This window comes from Taeniopygia guttata, chromosome 4 (genome assembly GCF_048771995.1).
Source record: "Taeniopygia guttata chromosome 4, bTaeGut7.mat, whole genome shotgun sequence".
Classification (NCBI taxonomy): Eukaryota; Metazoa; Chordata; class Aves; order Passeriformes; family Estrildidae; genus Taeniopygia; species Taeniopygia guttata.
Window position 1 is genome coordinate 43,469,772 of NC_133028.1, and position 15,985 is coordinate 43,485,756.

General features: G+C 39.8%; 1 protein-coding gene across 6 annotated transcripts in view; it reads left to right on the forward strand.

The window, feature by feature from the left end:
- SH3D19 (SH3 domain containing 19) overlaps positions 1–15,985 on the forward strand; it is an 80,976-nt gene that overhangs the window by 18,522 nt on the left and 46,469 nt on the right. The window lies entirely within an intron of this gene.

Here is a 15,985-nt window from a genome sequence, read left to right on the forward strand (position 1 = left end):
ACATTGTAATTGTACACACTGGAACTCCAAATGCTTGTTTATGTATTATGCACAGGGTTGTTTTGTAAAACTGTGGTTTAAAACAAGAAGCCCCTCATGACTTTTACTACTTTTAACTGTTTGCTTCTATAGCAAGGAAAATAATTCTTGGTTCAGTCAAAATTAGCAACACTTTATTATTTATTCCATTAATTCTGAGTCCATCATACCCAAGGTTTCAGAAGAAGCAAACAAAAGTGTTTTACACAAAGCCCATGTGCACACACACACCAACATGTGTTTGTTTAGAATTTCCATCAGGACTTGTCATGAACTTCTAGGCTATTGATTTGCAAGGCCATATTTTCCCTTAAGATTCTGAATATTTTGTATTTCTTTTTATCCTGTGATTTTTAAATAATCTCTTTCTCTATTGCCTCGTTTTCAAACAGTCTTTCAGTTCTCCACTTGGGAATAGGATTTTGTCCATGTCATGTGGTAGATAGTGGAATTTTAATGAACTAAAGAGCAGACCAGTGAACACTGTCTCTCCCATTCCTTTGTGAAAAGTCTTTCCAAAAAACTCCCCTGGTGTCCAGGCTTTTGACATGACCTGACCTTTTAATTTGATTTTTACAGTCTACATTTTTTCCTTTTTGGTACATTTTTACAGTACAGTGGGCTAGGGTTTATAGCTGGAAGAACAGTGTACCATTTTCTTACAGCACACTTGATGTGTTGTATCTATTGTGTGATGTGATGGGAGGGGATGTTTTTCCCTTCCCTCCCCCATCTGCCACAGCACTGTAGCTGATTCCAGCAGCGTGTTTAAGTTGCAGGGGGGTATTGCCTTTGTCTTTGAATACTTTTATCTGCTTAAAAGCTCAATCACTGCATGTGCTGATTTCCTTTAATACTTAAAAATACTGAACTTTTTTGTTTTCTTAAAATTATGTGATTACAGTCTAAATGTTAGAACTTTCATTAGATCATGTCATAATACAATAATGTCAAATAAATCCAAATAATTGTCAAAAGGAAATCTTATTTTATCAAAATGTTTCGTTTAAGGTTGAAATACCTTCAATCTCTTCCCCTTTCTTTTCTCTAGTCATTCTCATCAGTACCTTTTTGTTCTGGGGTGTGTTTTACACGTTTGAATTTGGACCAAAAGCAAAGTAAAACTTCAGATTTTTTTTCTATGGAATTGGAAAGTCAAATGTGGACCAGCCTTGGAGATAAAACACTGCCCTAAGTTGCCTGGACTACAGTCTCCAAATTCTCATGTGGAAAGCACAGAGTAATTAACAGCATAATGTAGATTGTTCATAATGTTGAGAGATGCAACTTTCAGTAGTCTTTCATTCCTGTCAGCAGTGCATGTACTTTCTGACCATATCTATGTATCTTCTACCCCCTTCTCAGTCTCACTGGCTGTTGTGTCATGAGCTGCGAAGAAGAAAAGCCACCATTTAAAGAGTAGTGCTGTTTTGTGCACGTCTCACTGCTGTTTCTAGACTGGAACAGGAGCAGCCTGCCTTACTTAAATGATGTACTCTGCTAACTGATATTGTTACACTCAGTGGTTCATGTCTCATCATAATTAGAAACATTATTTTGTGACAAATTTCTGGGTGAGATTCTTATCCCAAGTTCTGGCCATATCATGCCCTGGAAAAAGCTGCAGTTGCATCAAGGCCAGAGTCCCTTGATAGAAGACCTGAGGGAAAACTAAATTGTGAAGCATGCACAGCTAAAACTGAAGTGCAAAGCACACTTGTCTTGTAACATAGGCAGCATTTCTGAGCTGTTTGAATTTTACTGGGGACAGTTTTATTCCATTTTATGATGAGCTACTGGGCATTGGACACTATCCTCTCTGGGAGCAGTTCATGAAAAGGGAAGAAGAAAATAAAGTGGTTCAGAGGCATCATTTATTCCTTAAATTGCATGTTGAGGGATGCATAGCTTAAAAACACAAGATACTATCTCTCTCATGGTCTCAAGTGGAACAAAAATGACGCTGCAGGTCTTGAACCGAAGGTCTGGAAACAAGAGTTTCTGCACTAGAATTACTATGAAATACTGGATGTAGACATGGGTAGACCAGCTGACAAGATGAAGGAATAAGCAGTGAACTTTAAGAAAGGTAGATAACCTAAGATGAAATAGCAGATGTAGATGTTTTCAAGAGAGATCCAGAGAAGTGATTTATTGTTTCATACAAAACTCTGATATCAGAGATTTTGCCCAGAAGTCTGTCAAGTCTAAGTATAAATGTGGAACAGTGGGATAAGAGGAGACCAAAAAAAGGCCGAGATACCCATCACCAACTCTTTCTCATGCATTGTAAGGTTAGGTTGTGGTCTAGAACATGATCATCGTAACAAAAAGGTCACATAACAGTGTTTCTTGTGATTTCAAAATTCTAAAGCTTGCTCTTTCCAATCTCCTATTCTTATATGTGTCTCTGCCTATGTATTTCTAGATGTATTTCAAGCTTGTGCTTGAATCTTTGCAGTATTAGAGACAAAGAGTTTATATACAGTGAGACAGGACCAGTTATAAAACATACCTTTGGACATAATTCATTTGCAGCGAAAGACATTAAAAAACCTGCTCTAGATAGAACAGTATATAAATGGTCATTAATACTATACTTTATTATAGTATTAATATGATGCCATTTAGAAGAATGCTATTTAGAATGATGCCATTTAGAAGAATTTTTACAGCAGTATCAGGAACTCTGACAAATATTCTGGTCTGGTTATTAGCCTGTCAAATGCTTAGCATGGGAGAAATACTACATAAAGAGGGAGCATTCTGAGGGTGATACAGGGATCTAGCATGGCATGGGAAAGAAATCTGGAGAGTAGATGAACCAAAGACCACAGATAATGATTTAAAGGGAGGCAAACAGGTTACCTTTACAAAATGTGCATTATTACATTATCTTCTGCCTCTTTTGGTGATTAGTTTGACACTCAAGAGAGTTTAGATAAAGCAAGGAGTAGCAGAACAGAGCCTGTGTACCTATTTCATGTACTGCTCTGTGCTGTTTTTTAGTTAAATATAGCACATTAGTAAGATCAAAACAAATGTTCACTGAATCCAAATAATACATATTGCTATGTTAAATTTTTATCAAGAGACATTTTGTTTCATGACCTAATAGCCACCCTTCAATTGTTATATTTCAGACAGTATGAAAATATATCTCTACTGGTAACAGTGGTCTGTAATTATAATTCTTGATTTTACTGTGAGGTCATGCTTGTACTGTGTCTCTGATAGCTTCAGGTCATGCACTGCTGTAACACGGGTCAATTAGGTCAAAAGAAGTAGGTCTTTATTCCTCTAAATGTTTTCAAACTGAAAATTATATGATAGTAATAGAATAGAAGATTTCAGGCATCTACATATTTGCAGTAAATCCCTGAACATGAGTAAAGCTTGTACAAGGAACTGGATTTTTTTTCTTCTTTTGGTTAAGGATTATGGATCAAAAAATCCTGAAACACAGTGCTATAATTTGGAATAATTCATTGTAGTTGCCTTGACCGTGAAGATGAGTGGACGAAGGTAGCTAAAAACTGCAGCAACGTATTGAGAGATTTAGTAGGGCATCAATCACTTGAAGTCAAGTCAGAAATATCAGTGTCTATTGTGAAAAATGGGGAGGGGGATGAAAATAATTAGTTCATTTCTAGAAACAGATCCTAGGTTTTACTGCGTACAGTCTGCCTGGTGACTGTAATGTGTTTAAGTTCTTTTACAGCTGGTTGCCTTCATTTGATTGCAGTAAATTGAGCTTTTTTATTTAAAATGCATTAAGTCAACAATACAAATAGACAAAAGTCATCTTTTGTTCCTTTATAAACATGCACTTGTAGTGGCTGATGAAAGGGGCTACTGATCCCTTTAGTGAAGCTCTGGTAAATCCAGTGATCATTTTTATGAATGGTTTTTTGTATCTGACTTTGGGTTTAGTTGTTTGGGGTTTTTTTTTAATGTAGCAGAATTCCATTAGTAAAAGCTTTTCTGCTTTCTATGTCTTCTGCTATATAATGTTGATTTTGTGAAACTGTGTTTAAGAAATACTACAGTAACAGTCCGACTATATCTTAAGAATGTGTTTTCCCAGATCATCTCTGAAACCTGAAAAGACACCCTTTAATTAAGATCTTAAGCGTGTAACAGAGCATGAAGGGAATCCTAAGGCACTGGCTTGAGAAGGTGGTGGAACTGCCCCCTCTTTATAATTAAAATTAGGTGGTTTTGCAAGTCAGTATGCTTTTGAGGTCTTGAAAACACACAGTAACAGGTTTTTCTATGTTGTAACCATTACAGTCAGTCATTTAATAGTTTCACCGGATCATAGAATATCCTGAGTTGGAAAATACCCACGAGGATCATTGAAATCCAACTCCTGGCCCTGCACAGAACCATCCCCAAGAGTCACATCAGGTGCCTGAGAGTGTTGTCCAAACACTTCTTGTACTCTGTCAGGCTTGGTGCTGTGACCACTTCCGTGGAAGCTGTTCAGTGCCCAACCACCCTCTGGGTGAAGAACCTTTTCCTGATACCCAACCTAAACTGCCCCTGACACAGCTTCAGGCCATTCCCTCAGGTGCTGTCACTGGTCCCCACAGAGAAGAGATCAGTGTCTGCCCCTGTTACTCCCCTCACCAGGAATTGTAACTGCAGTGAGGTCTCCCCTCAGTCTCCTCTCCTCCAGGCTGAGTACACCAAGTGACCTCAGACACTCCTCACACAGCTTCCCCTCGAGGTCTTTCACCATCTTTGTTGCCCTCCTTGGGTCAGTCTCTAATAGTTTCAGTGTCTTATATTGAGGCACCCAGAACTGCCCCCAAGGTGAGGCTGCCCCAGAGCAGAGCAGAGCAGGACAATCCCTCCCTTGCCCAGCTGTGCCTGATGTCCCCAGGCAGGGTTGGCCCTCCTGGCTGCCAGGGCACAAGGACTCACATTCAATGCCATGGACCAGGACCCCCAGCTCCCTTTCTGCAGCGCTGCTCCCCAGCCTCTCGTTCCCCAGACTTGTATGTACATTCAGGGTTGCCCTATCTGAGGTATAGGATCTGGCATTTGTCTTTGTTAAACGTTATATTGTTAATGAATGCTTTGTCTTAGTCAGAGGGGCAGTGTGGAGAGACTTCTGCTGCTTCTGTACTGAGAAATCACAGAATGGTGGGAAGGTCATGCAAGTCACATAATCAAACATGGTGCTCATAGTGGGAAGATGCTGATGCTGGATCAGGCCTGTGATGGTTTTTTATAGCCAAGATTTGAAAATCTCCCAGGAACGAGAGATTGAGCCTACTTACTTTCAGCCCACACTGAGGCTGCTTGTCTGTCATTTACTAACTTTATTTCCAAATAATAGTGCTGTGGGAAATACTACCAAAATAAACAGCCAAAACACTGGACTACTTAATATCCAGGAGGACTGAATTCATTCACCCAGACATTCTGAAGTACAGTTTTTCATCACTTGTTTAAACCTTTGTGTTGTCTACTAGCAATGTCTGGACAGCCTTGTCAGTGCTTCTGATTTACACAAGAAAATTTCAGGCTTTTGCCCATCCAGCCAGTGTAACAGACTGTAATACACATCTGAAGTTTGAGACTTTGAACCTTGCTGGCACTCCATCTGAATGGGAAGGGTTGTGTGTGGAAGAAAGAATGAATGTTGGGGGATGTTTTACTGTGATATTCTTATTCATTACATTTAGCTTGTGCAATTTTTAAGGCTAGGGAGTATCAGGTTACTCTTGCTCTAAACATGCTTTTAGGCTGTGAAAATAGAAATGTCCTGCTTCTGTACCCTCCCAGTAGGTCAGAAGTTGGGCTACTTCTAAAAAGTAGCTAGTCTCCTTTCCAAATCCTTGGGGTGCAGTTTCACAATTGCCCTGAGCTGAGCTAAGCCTGTGTTGCTCCAAGAAGGAAAGGTCTCATTCTCTCCTTTGGGCTGCTGTCAGTGCTCATGTGGTTAGTTGGATCAGAAGGCTTATCTCCAGAGAAAAAAAAAATAGCTGTGTTTCCACTTCACAGATGAAGCAGGTTCAGCACAGTGGAGCAGAGTGATTTTTTGCAAGTTCCACAATCACTAAATTGGCAGAACTGGAAACAACGGCTCTCAGTCGTGATTTTTCTTCTTATCTTAAAAGTAGGATCATGTGACTCCTTTATTTTCAGTCTTAGAGATACATTTTGGACTCACTCAGTGCAATCCCACAGGTTAAATATAGATTTAAACTGGCAATTTGAGATTGGAATCTACTTATGTGTCTTTTGTTTATCACGTGTTTCTCATCAGCATGTGCTTTTGCATTGGAGCTGTTGCTTCTGAGAGTAGAATAAGCTGGAGCAATTTTGTGCAGCTTGTTTCTTTGGTAGTTTCTTTGCCACAATAAATCATTATGCTTTGTTTTTATTTGCAATGTTAATTTTTACTCTGTTCAGTTTATACTTATCTGTAAATGAGGAAAAAAAGAATCACAGGTAGAGCTGAGGAATAAATGGCAGATGGGTTCAGCATAGTTTTTGGCAGTTAGGGATCACAAGAGTATCTAGAGCCTTTTCCTGGGGGTATTTGTTTTAATGTTGGCAATTTGTCACTGTTATGTTGGGGATTTTTGGCTATTCATCTCACAGATAACAGTAAAGAGTTACTGTGAAGGGTGTATCCTAGGCAGCCTCCTAGATCCCTTATTCCTAAACAGAGAAGAGGGATTTGTTTTAATAAAAAGAATGCTCTGTTCCTGGTTTCTGCAAAGGGAATTTTGAAGGACTGTTTGCTCTGGTGCCCTGAACAACTCTTTCCGTTGTCTGGGCTGCTCTCCAGTGCTTATTCTAATTCATAATGGAAAATAACATTGCAAATGAGATGGTTGTTGAAAGAATAAAGAGAAAAAGGCTCACCCTCTGTCTTCACTGAGAGAATTTCACTGCTTCTTTGGGCATCTTGTGTACATGAGCAAGTTTCACCATCCCATCATCTTTCAGAGTAGACTTCTATAGAAAGTACCGAGGACCATCCAGACACATGGCAACACTCCTTGTGCATTAGGAGAATTATCTGGGGCATGAACAACCACAATAGACATTAGTTCTAAAAAGATGGTTTCAGAAAGGACACAATTGCACATTTTAAAGCCAAATTAATCAGTCATGGTTATAATTTTGTTATAATTTTTTTTCTCCCCAAGACATTTCAATGATGAACAGCAGATGAAGCTGATGTGGTAGCTAGGAAGGAGGGCTGGGAGAGAATTCTTTCCAGAAGTATTTATAATGTTCTCAAAGAAAACAGAAAAGGAGGAGGAGCTGCTAAGAGAAGCCTATGGGATATGTGTCAGGGCTGAGGAGGCAGACTCAGCAGGTTGTAAACTTACAATGCAGAAGTAGTTGTCTTTAAGTTGTCTCTGAAAGAATTTCATGTTGATATTTTAAGAGTCAGAGCTTTTGTTTATTTTCCTAAGGATTTATGTAGGTTTCTGTCTAGGCTCAGTATCTACATTTTCCTTTGCCTCTGGAATTTGAGTGGGAGAGCTCAGATTGCAGTTACATTGTATTCATTTCTATGGCCTCTTACTCTGATGCGAACAAAAGAGAAGAAATTGTTATTTCGTTCTTTTTTTTTTTCTTGTTCTCTCTTAATGTACTGCTCACCTACTTTGTAATTTCATTGTAAGTTATTTCTTTGGTGTCTTTGTTCTTTATTCTAGTATAGGGAATCAGTTACCTTGAGTACCAGCATTTGATTTGGCAGGTTGAACATTGAAATGATTGATCAAGTACTCTTTTAAAGCATGTTAGAGTTGCATTCTTACTATATCATGGGGCAAAGGATTCCGAGTGAGGCCTGTCACATTGATAATTCCTTCCTCTTAAATGTATTTTAGTATAATGTACAGTATAATGTGCAGTTTGCACAGCTGTACTTTTGACTCTGATCCTGTCGGAGTCATTGCATTTCTGATTTTGCTACAAAATTTCTCTGTTCAAAAGTGGTATTTTGCTCAGTGCAGACATCACCATTTGAATTTAAGCCATGTTTGCATGCTGCGTTTGCCCTAGTTTTGGCCATCTGTGACAAATCACAGGCTCAACTGAGTTAGTATTAGCCTCTAGTATAGACAAGGGTGAGATGCTTTTTCATCTGTTCCAGCTGCTTCAGCTTCAAGAAGAGAGCTAAGATCCAGTGATACAAAACGTCATGTTGCCTGTCCCCTTGGAGGCTTACAACCAAGGCAGGTCGCTAGCAGTGTCGTGCCCCTGGAAGGTCCCCTGCTACAGAGGACTGAAGTTAGACCATTCACCCCTAAATATGGAAAGTATTCATAGAAGTATGGCCTTTATAAGTATGCATAGCTGCATCTTAATCTTGGCAGCATTGTCACAAGAGGCTTGTCATCTGACTGTGGTGGACATTGCCATCTCCTGAGGCTTGAGGCAAAGGTTGACTTCTAATTAAAGAGAAGGTCCAAATCTAACCAGGGTGTTCCAACCACAGGCAGTAATTACTTTGGTAAATCTCTCTTTTGATCTATTGCATAATAATGTGGTTGAAGCAAAAGAAGTACCTCAGTGATGTCGCGTTTTTATTAGGCAATACTTTTGCTTGGAATAAATGTGTAGTAAAAAAGACGGCTTTGATTTTACTATTATAATTCTTCTATTTAATGTTCTTGGACTTCTGCTTCCCCATCCCCTCACACACCAGTATCTAGTATTAGAACCTAAAAGGAGGTTGTAGAAGTGAGAGGACTAGAAGAAATGGCCTTAAGCTGAGACAGGGAAGATTGAGATTAGATATTACAAAAAAAATTTCACTGTTACAGTAGTCAGGCATTGGAATAGGTTGCTCAGGGGGGTAGTGGAGTCACCATCCCTGGAGATGGTCAGGAGACATCTGGATCTGGTGCTGAATGATACAGTTTAATGATTTAGTGTTTCAGGGGTTACAATGGTAATGCTGGGTTGACAGTTGTACTTGATCTTAAAGGCCTCTTCCAACCCTAATGATTTTGTGTTAGTTCAAGCAGTCCTGATACTGTTCTGTGATTGGGCCAGGTGAGGAAGTTTCACAGTTTCTTTGGGCAACCGTTTTTAAAACCATTGTGTTGTTTTATTGCCTTTTTTCCATGGCCCCTTCTAAAATAATAGGTTCATGAATAGCTAAAAGCATGTAATGCTCTTGACAGTTTGGACAACTAGGAAGAAAGAGAAAAATATGATGGGACAAATACATTAATGACAGGTGCAGGAGAGGCTTTCTCACCACACCTTACTAGTGTATAGGACAAAAGATTATTTGCTTTACTATTCAATCTATCTTCTTCCTTCTAAGGTTGTTGACAAGGAAATGAGTTCTGTTAAGTGAACTTTTTGCAGTGTGAACTGACTAGAAATCCTTTCTGTTAATAACAGCATTCATTTTTTTCACCAAAGACAGATCTGAAATGACTACGCAGTTCTCTGGTGCAACTTGAAGCCATTTCCTCTTGTTCTTTTCCTTGTTATGTGGCAGAAGAGACAGACCCTCGCCTTGATCCAACCTATTTTCATGTGGTTGTAGAGAGTAATAAGGTCTTGCATGAGCCTCTTTTCTCCAGGATAAACACCTCCAACTCCCTCAGCTGCTTGTCACAAGATTTGTGCTCCTGACCCTTCACCAGTTTTGTTGCCCTTCTTTGGACACTCCCAGCACCTCAGTGTCCACCTTGTAGCAAGGGGCCCAAAACTAAGTACAGAATTCATGGTACAGCCTCACTAGTGCAGAGTACATAGTGACAGTGGCCACACTGGCCATGGTCCTGCTGGCCACACTGTTTCTGAGACAGGCCTGGAAGGCCACCTGTACGTGTGCTGGCTCATGAACAAACACGATCAACCAGCATCTCCAGGCCCTTTTCCACTAGGCAGTTTTCCAGCCGTTCTTCCCTCAGCCTGTTGGAATGCCTGGGGTTGTTGTGAGCCAGGTGAAGGATCCTGCTCAAACAGGGTAATGCTAGAGCACACTGCAGGGATTGTGTCCAGACGGTTCTTGAGTATCTCCAGTGAGAGAGACTCCAGAACCTCTCTGGATAATTTGGCACAGTCACCTGTGCAGTAAAAAAGTTCTTTCCTAAGTTCGGTGGAACTTCCTGTGCATCAGTTTCTGTCCCTTCCCTCTTGTCCTTTGCTTGGCACCACTGAGCAGAGCCTGACTTCATCCTTCTGTCACCCTCCCTGCAGATACTGAGACATTGATGGGGTCCCCTCTCAGTTTTCTCAAGGCTGAACAGGCCCAGCTCTCTCAGCTTCTTATTTTAAGGGAGATGCTCCAGTCTTATCATCATCTTTGTTGCCCTCCTCTGGACCGGCTCCAGGAGTTTCATGTCTCTCCTGTGCTGAGGAGCCCAGAACTGGACACAGCACTCCAGGTGTGTCTCACCAGAGCTGAGCAGAGGGGCAGGATCACCTCCCTTGCCCTGCTGGCATTGCTCTCTAAGAGAAGTGATACTTCGTATTTATTAGTGAACAGTAGGCTTTCATTAGGATTTTCTTGAATTCATCCACACTTTTAGCACCTACAGTGTGTTGTGGCAAGCAGTGCCAAAGCTTAACCTCGCATTTCATGTTGAAAAGTCTCTTTGGATTTTGAGCCTGATGTCTGCTAGTTTTGTATAGTGCTTTTTAGGTTCTGTAGTGTAAGAGACTGAGCTATCATTTCCTATAGCTTTGCTGCTTCTTGAGACAGTTAATATGGTGTTGTTCTTTTTTAAAATAGATTATATCAATCAATTAGGTAGTCTTAAGGAAAAGGTCACTATTACTTTTGGAGGCCTAGAGGCATTTTAGCAATAGGCAAGAAGATTGACTGATACAAGAAAAAGGATGGGAATTATTTACTGCCTTTGGAATTAAGGGCATCGTTTAGAGTGGAGATTAGAGAAACTACCTGCTTATGTTATCTGAATTCAGGGCCTTTAAGTTGAAATAGAGATTGAAAAAAAGTAATATTTATTTTCTACACCTGACGCTGTAAAAATTATGGATCAAGGCTTAAAGGTCAGAGATGAAGAGGTCATTATAAGAGAAGGGTAACCCCACTGGTCGTTCGTTTTTCTGGGGGTTTTTTAGTTGCTGGGATAAGCTGATACTTTGTGGCTCTTTTTCATTTCCTCTGCCTAATTTACCTGATGACATATGGCACATTGATTGAAGTGCATGGAGGAGCATGTGATAGAGCTATGTATTTAGGGGATACTTACAGGTGAGGGAAGGGCATTGATATCTGTGGCTGTGAAATGTTTTGGAGAGGTATTTCTTATGGCTCTTGCTCTGACAAGGTCTGGTTCAATCTGTTCTACAAGGTGTTTGTTTCTGAAGCTAAATTTAGTTGGGTGGCAAAAAATGATAGTAATTATTTCTTCCAAGTTGTAATCATCCATTAGAGACTGCAGTATTTACTGTCTTGCCATATAATTTGAGGTCCATGGTGTTGTAAGACAGCCAGGATATATGATTGAGGGTGGAGGAAGTTCCTTTTGTCTTGTAGTATGTTTGCATGGTGACTTGCTCAAAGATGAGATCTTTGGAGAAATGTCCCTGGAGGTTAAAAGCCTTCTCTCGGTTGTTGAGGTAGGTATTTTGTTCTTACAGCAAATTCAGTGCTGTTCCCACCTATCAGGATTTTGCAGTGGGATAGATGAAGGTTTTGTAGGCATCGGAATGATTTTAAAAATTTCTTTGGCTCTGTGGGTCAATGCTTCTATTTCACTCTTGGAAAATAATTTGAGTATGTGTAAACTTGAATACTTTTCCCCAGCCTGGACTAGCAAAGGTGTTAACTTTACCTGTACACTATACCTTAGCAACCTTCCTGTGGAATCAGAATTAAAAGACTTGAAAAATAATTTTTGATGCATATGTTTTTGGAGTGGTTGACCTTAATCTCAGAGTTGCTGGATCACTGTGAATGTATAAAAAGGACTGAAGTTTAAGGTCATGTTTAAATTCAGAAGTAAGCATTGAATACCTACAGCTATGTGAATGTATGGTTTGTTGTTGTGTAGTGCAAATCTCTGTTGAATCATTTTCTGTATTTTGTAACCAAAAGCTTTATGAGTATCTGTGGCATAGAAGAAAAGGAAACATTTCAAGAAGGGCAAGGGCTTGTTCAGGAAAACATGCCATTTCTCTGACTGAGCTGCATGCAGAGTTCCTTCTGGAAAGACAGGTCCAATGAAGGGTGTGGGTATAAGACTTTATTAGACAATTTCTGTGCACTGTGCATTCTGTAAGGGCCGCTGTTACAAGTTCACGGATCTCACATACTGTAGGGTGTAGCTGGGTGAGTCAGCAGTACATTGCAACAAGATGTGATCATGCATGAAGATAGTTTTACTTTTGTGAGATTTTAATGTAAGAGGATTGAAAATGAGTGTTTCTGCTCCTTGTTAAATTACTTGTTTATAAGTACAAATGGCCTGTTTGAAACCAGTATGTATCTTTATATGGATGACCTTGTGGTATTCTTAAACACATCTTTTGGCTGTTGGTTTGCATTTTTGTTGTACAAGGGGTTTTGGTTTTTTTGTTTAACATTTTTAAGCACTCAGTTAAAGCTTTACTATGTTTTGGTGCATATGTATTAATATTTCTGTCATATAGGCTGTCCCTACACAACAAACACCTTTACTCCCAACATGTATCTATAATTAAAACAATGAGGAAATTCCCTTTGTTTCCTCACTCAGCTAAAGGTTAAACTCCAGCACATTTCGTGCTGCTTGTTTGACTCAGCTGGCCTATAAAGAAGTTGAATTAGGCTGAAGGAGCACAGAAATCCTATGGCATGGGACTTGTCAAAGAACTTGGCATTGGCAGTTGTTGTACTTTGAGATTCTCAGAGGCATGCAGCTGATTTTTTGGCACTGAGGTCACACCAGTGCTGAATGCTTCTTGTAATCCCAGTTCTGTGGGTTAGGTTGAACTTTACATTTTAGATCCCAAACATCTGTCTTTTGTATTACAGTGCTGGAATTGTGCTGCTAATCTTTGACTAGGCAAGATCCAGATACTCTTTCAACTGCTAAGTGTAGAACCTATTTAGTAGTGTTCCTGGGAAGTGAGACTCAATGATTCTCCTGTGGGAGGCCTCAATGCCTCAAGATTCCCCAGGAACTCCTTCCTTATTACTCTAGTTTCCTCTCAAAGAATGTACAGTAATTGAAGCAAATAGGCATATATTTTACAGATTTTAACACAGGAAATAAACATACCTAGGCAGAATAAGAAACACCTGTACCTTGTTGCCTTGGTCTGATTACTGCTGTGATGTCTTTGAAGTCTGTATACTTGCAAGCACCTGAGCTTTCTCCACTGGATTCCTCGCCTCCAGCATGTGCATTATCTGGGTCTTGCTGAGTTCTTGCCCTTGCAGTCAACACCCTTTTGTTCTTGCTTGTTCTTCTCTGGAGCAGTGTTCTTTTGTGTTTCTATTCTGAAGCTTCTCTGTTTTCAAAAGTGCAGCTGAAATATACCCATCATTTAATTTCTTTGGGTGATTTCCCCACGATTCTCTATTGTTTTCTCTTTGCTGATCTGCAGATAAGTGATTTCATAGGGATTTAAGATACTCACTGCTATAAAAGTAAAGTTACTTATTTTGTTACAGCTATTATTAATGTTTCTAGTCAGATGAGAACATTGACATACCACTTTTTCCCTTTACAATACTTTAAAGATAATCCTACCACTATACTCATATGTTCTATGAAATACAGAAACTATTTGAAGAAAATCTAATATTCATACTTTATAACAGTTAAAGCCTGTAAAGACATCTTGAATCCTGTGGATCCAGATTTACTCGTTTTCTTTATGCCTTTGTCCTGCTCATCCTTCATGATTAAACCAGGTTTTATTCATCTGTGATGTCAATTACAAAGGTTCTGGAGCTCATTTAGCCACCAGGTTATGTTTGATGTACAGAGGTGTATGAAGCAAGCAGAATGTCCCGTCAGTGGCTAGAGAAGGCTTTGATTTACTGACTGAAATGCAACTGCAAATAGTTGAATCAAAAAACCATTCTTCAGAAATAGGCTTTGTTTTGTACTCTTGAACTGTAAAAGTAGGGCACTGTCATCTTTCCCCATGTGCAAATGCAGAAGCTATGTGGACTTTAATGGTAAAGTATTTCCATCAGCAGAAGCTGCACTTTACATCTAAATTGTTCTATTTGAAAGCACTGTTCTTCCCTTCTGTTTTTTAACTGTTACTTTCATGTCCGAATTTAATCGTTGCTGGGCCCAAATATCCTGTCCCTATCGCTATAACAATTCAGTGATACTTCCATTTACATTTACAGTGCTACATTGCTCTTATGCTCTTATTAAAATTATAGGTGCTTTCTACTCCTAGAATTATTTACTACCAAGATTAAATTGCAATTAATTATAAATACTATTTACTGATTTTTATCAAAACATACTAGCTGGCTTATCATAACAGTGAGTGTGACATGTTGATAGATGGCGTAGTGGGGAGCCTTTTTACCTGTTAGAAGAGGGCCAAAGTTGTCTTGTAGAATACATTTGATTGAGAGCTGAAAGCAGTCAATATGCAATGCAGACTGAGAATTACTTGAATCATGTTCTAGGCATTTGCCTTTCTGGAATGACTGTGTTTATACAATTATCTTGGGGTTAGGGGCAGTTTAGCTCGGGTTGTTGAGTGAAAGAAAATGCTGTAGGAAAGCCATTTAGAATGTCTGTAGCTCAGGATCAGGAAAGAGTTCAGGGTGCACACAAACCAAGTGCCTCAGATTCACAAAAAATTTGAGAGGTGTTTCAGCTTCAGGGTCTAAGCTGGACATTATTAAATATGGAAGCCATTGTAACCTCATGACTTGTAGGCTTCTGTGAGAATTGAAGTGTGAAATGTTATCATCTACTGCCATGATTTGCTTTGACTTCCTGCCTGTGTTCTGCCTTAAAATTGAAGGTTTGGTTGGTAAAATATGATCCCAAAGTATGACAGTGACAAGCACATGAATATGTAATAAGTAGCTGAAGAAACAGCTAGAGAGCAATTCCTGAAAGGATTTCCCTATGCTGATCAATGTGAGCTGTTTTAATTAGCGGAGCAGCTGGATTTTAGCTGCTGCTTAACTACATCCTCACTTGTCCAGACAGTGGGAAGTCACGGTTGTAGCATTCATTAAGTGATGCAGAAGCAGACATCCTCAGCATACTGATGAGGATTGAATTGTAGCTGGACTTAATTACTGGTTCAGGATTTCTTGCTTTTGGGGCTGAACCCAAGAGAGAAGTAAAGTTGTGTGGGGATAAGTCTTAATTTCTAGATTACCTATCTGTACTATTGAGCATGTGATTTCTTAGGTGACTAGATCTTTTCTAGCCTACTGTACCTGCAGGGCCAGAACAATACTTCATGATCTGGCAGAGAACATGCAAGTGCTCATTTACAGAAAGACTGTGGGGACAGGCTGCTGCCAACTGTGTTCTTTCTGGTGTTTGTCTGATCTCCTAGTGAGCCAGTATGTATGATCAGCACTAACAGGAGAAAAAATATAAAGAGTGGATCAGCTGATACTGAAGGATGAGAAGAGCAGCTGACATGAGGTATAGCCAACATTTGGTGATTTACTGTCGTATTAGTGGCAGAATCATGGACTTAAAGTTTGTTTTGTCAGTGGAGGTTGAGCTGCTTACCCCAAGGACTGCTGCTGGCCTCCCCATGTATTTCCATCGCTTCTCCAGTGCCACCCTGATGCTCATGTGGCTCTGCAGCCAGCTGGAGCAGTTGGCCTGTCTGGCTTAAAATTAATCAGGATATTTGGGATGGGATTCTTTGTTATTAACAAAACCATGTGGCTGATCCAGCAGACTTGTGACCATGCCAGCACCAACACAGAGATCTGGTGGAAATGATGAGTGTGGGGAAGGCAGGAGTTCTGGCTGTGCACTGT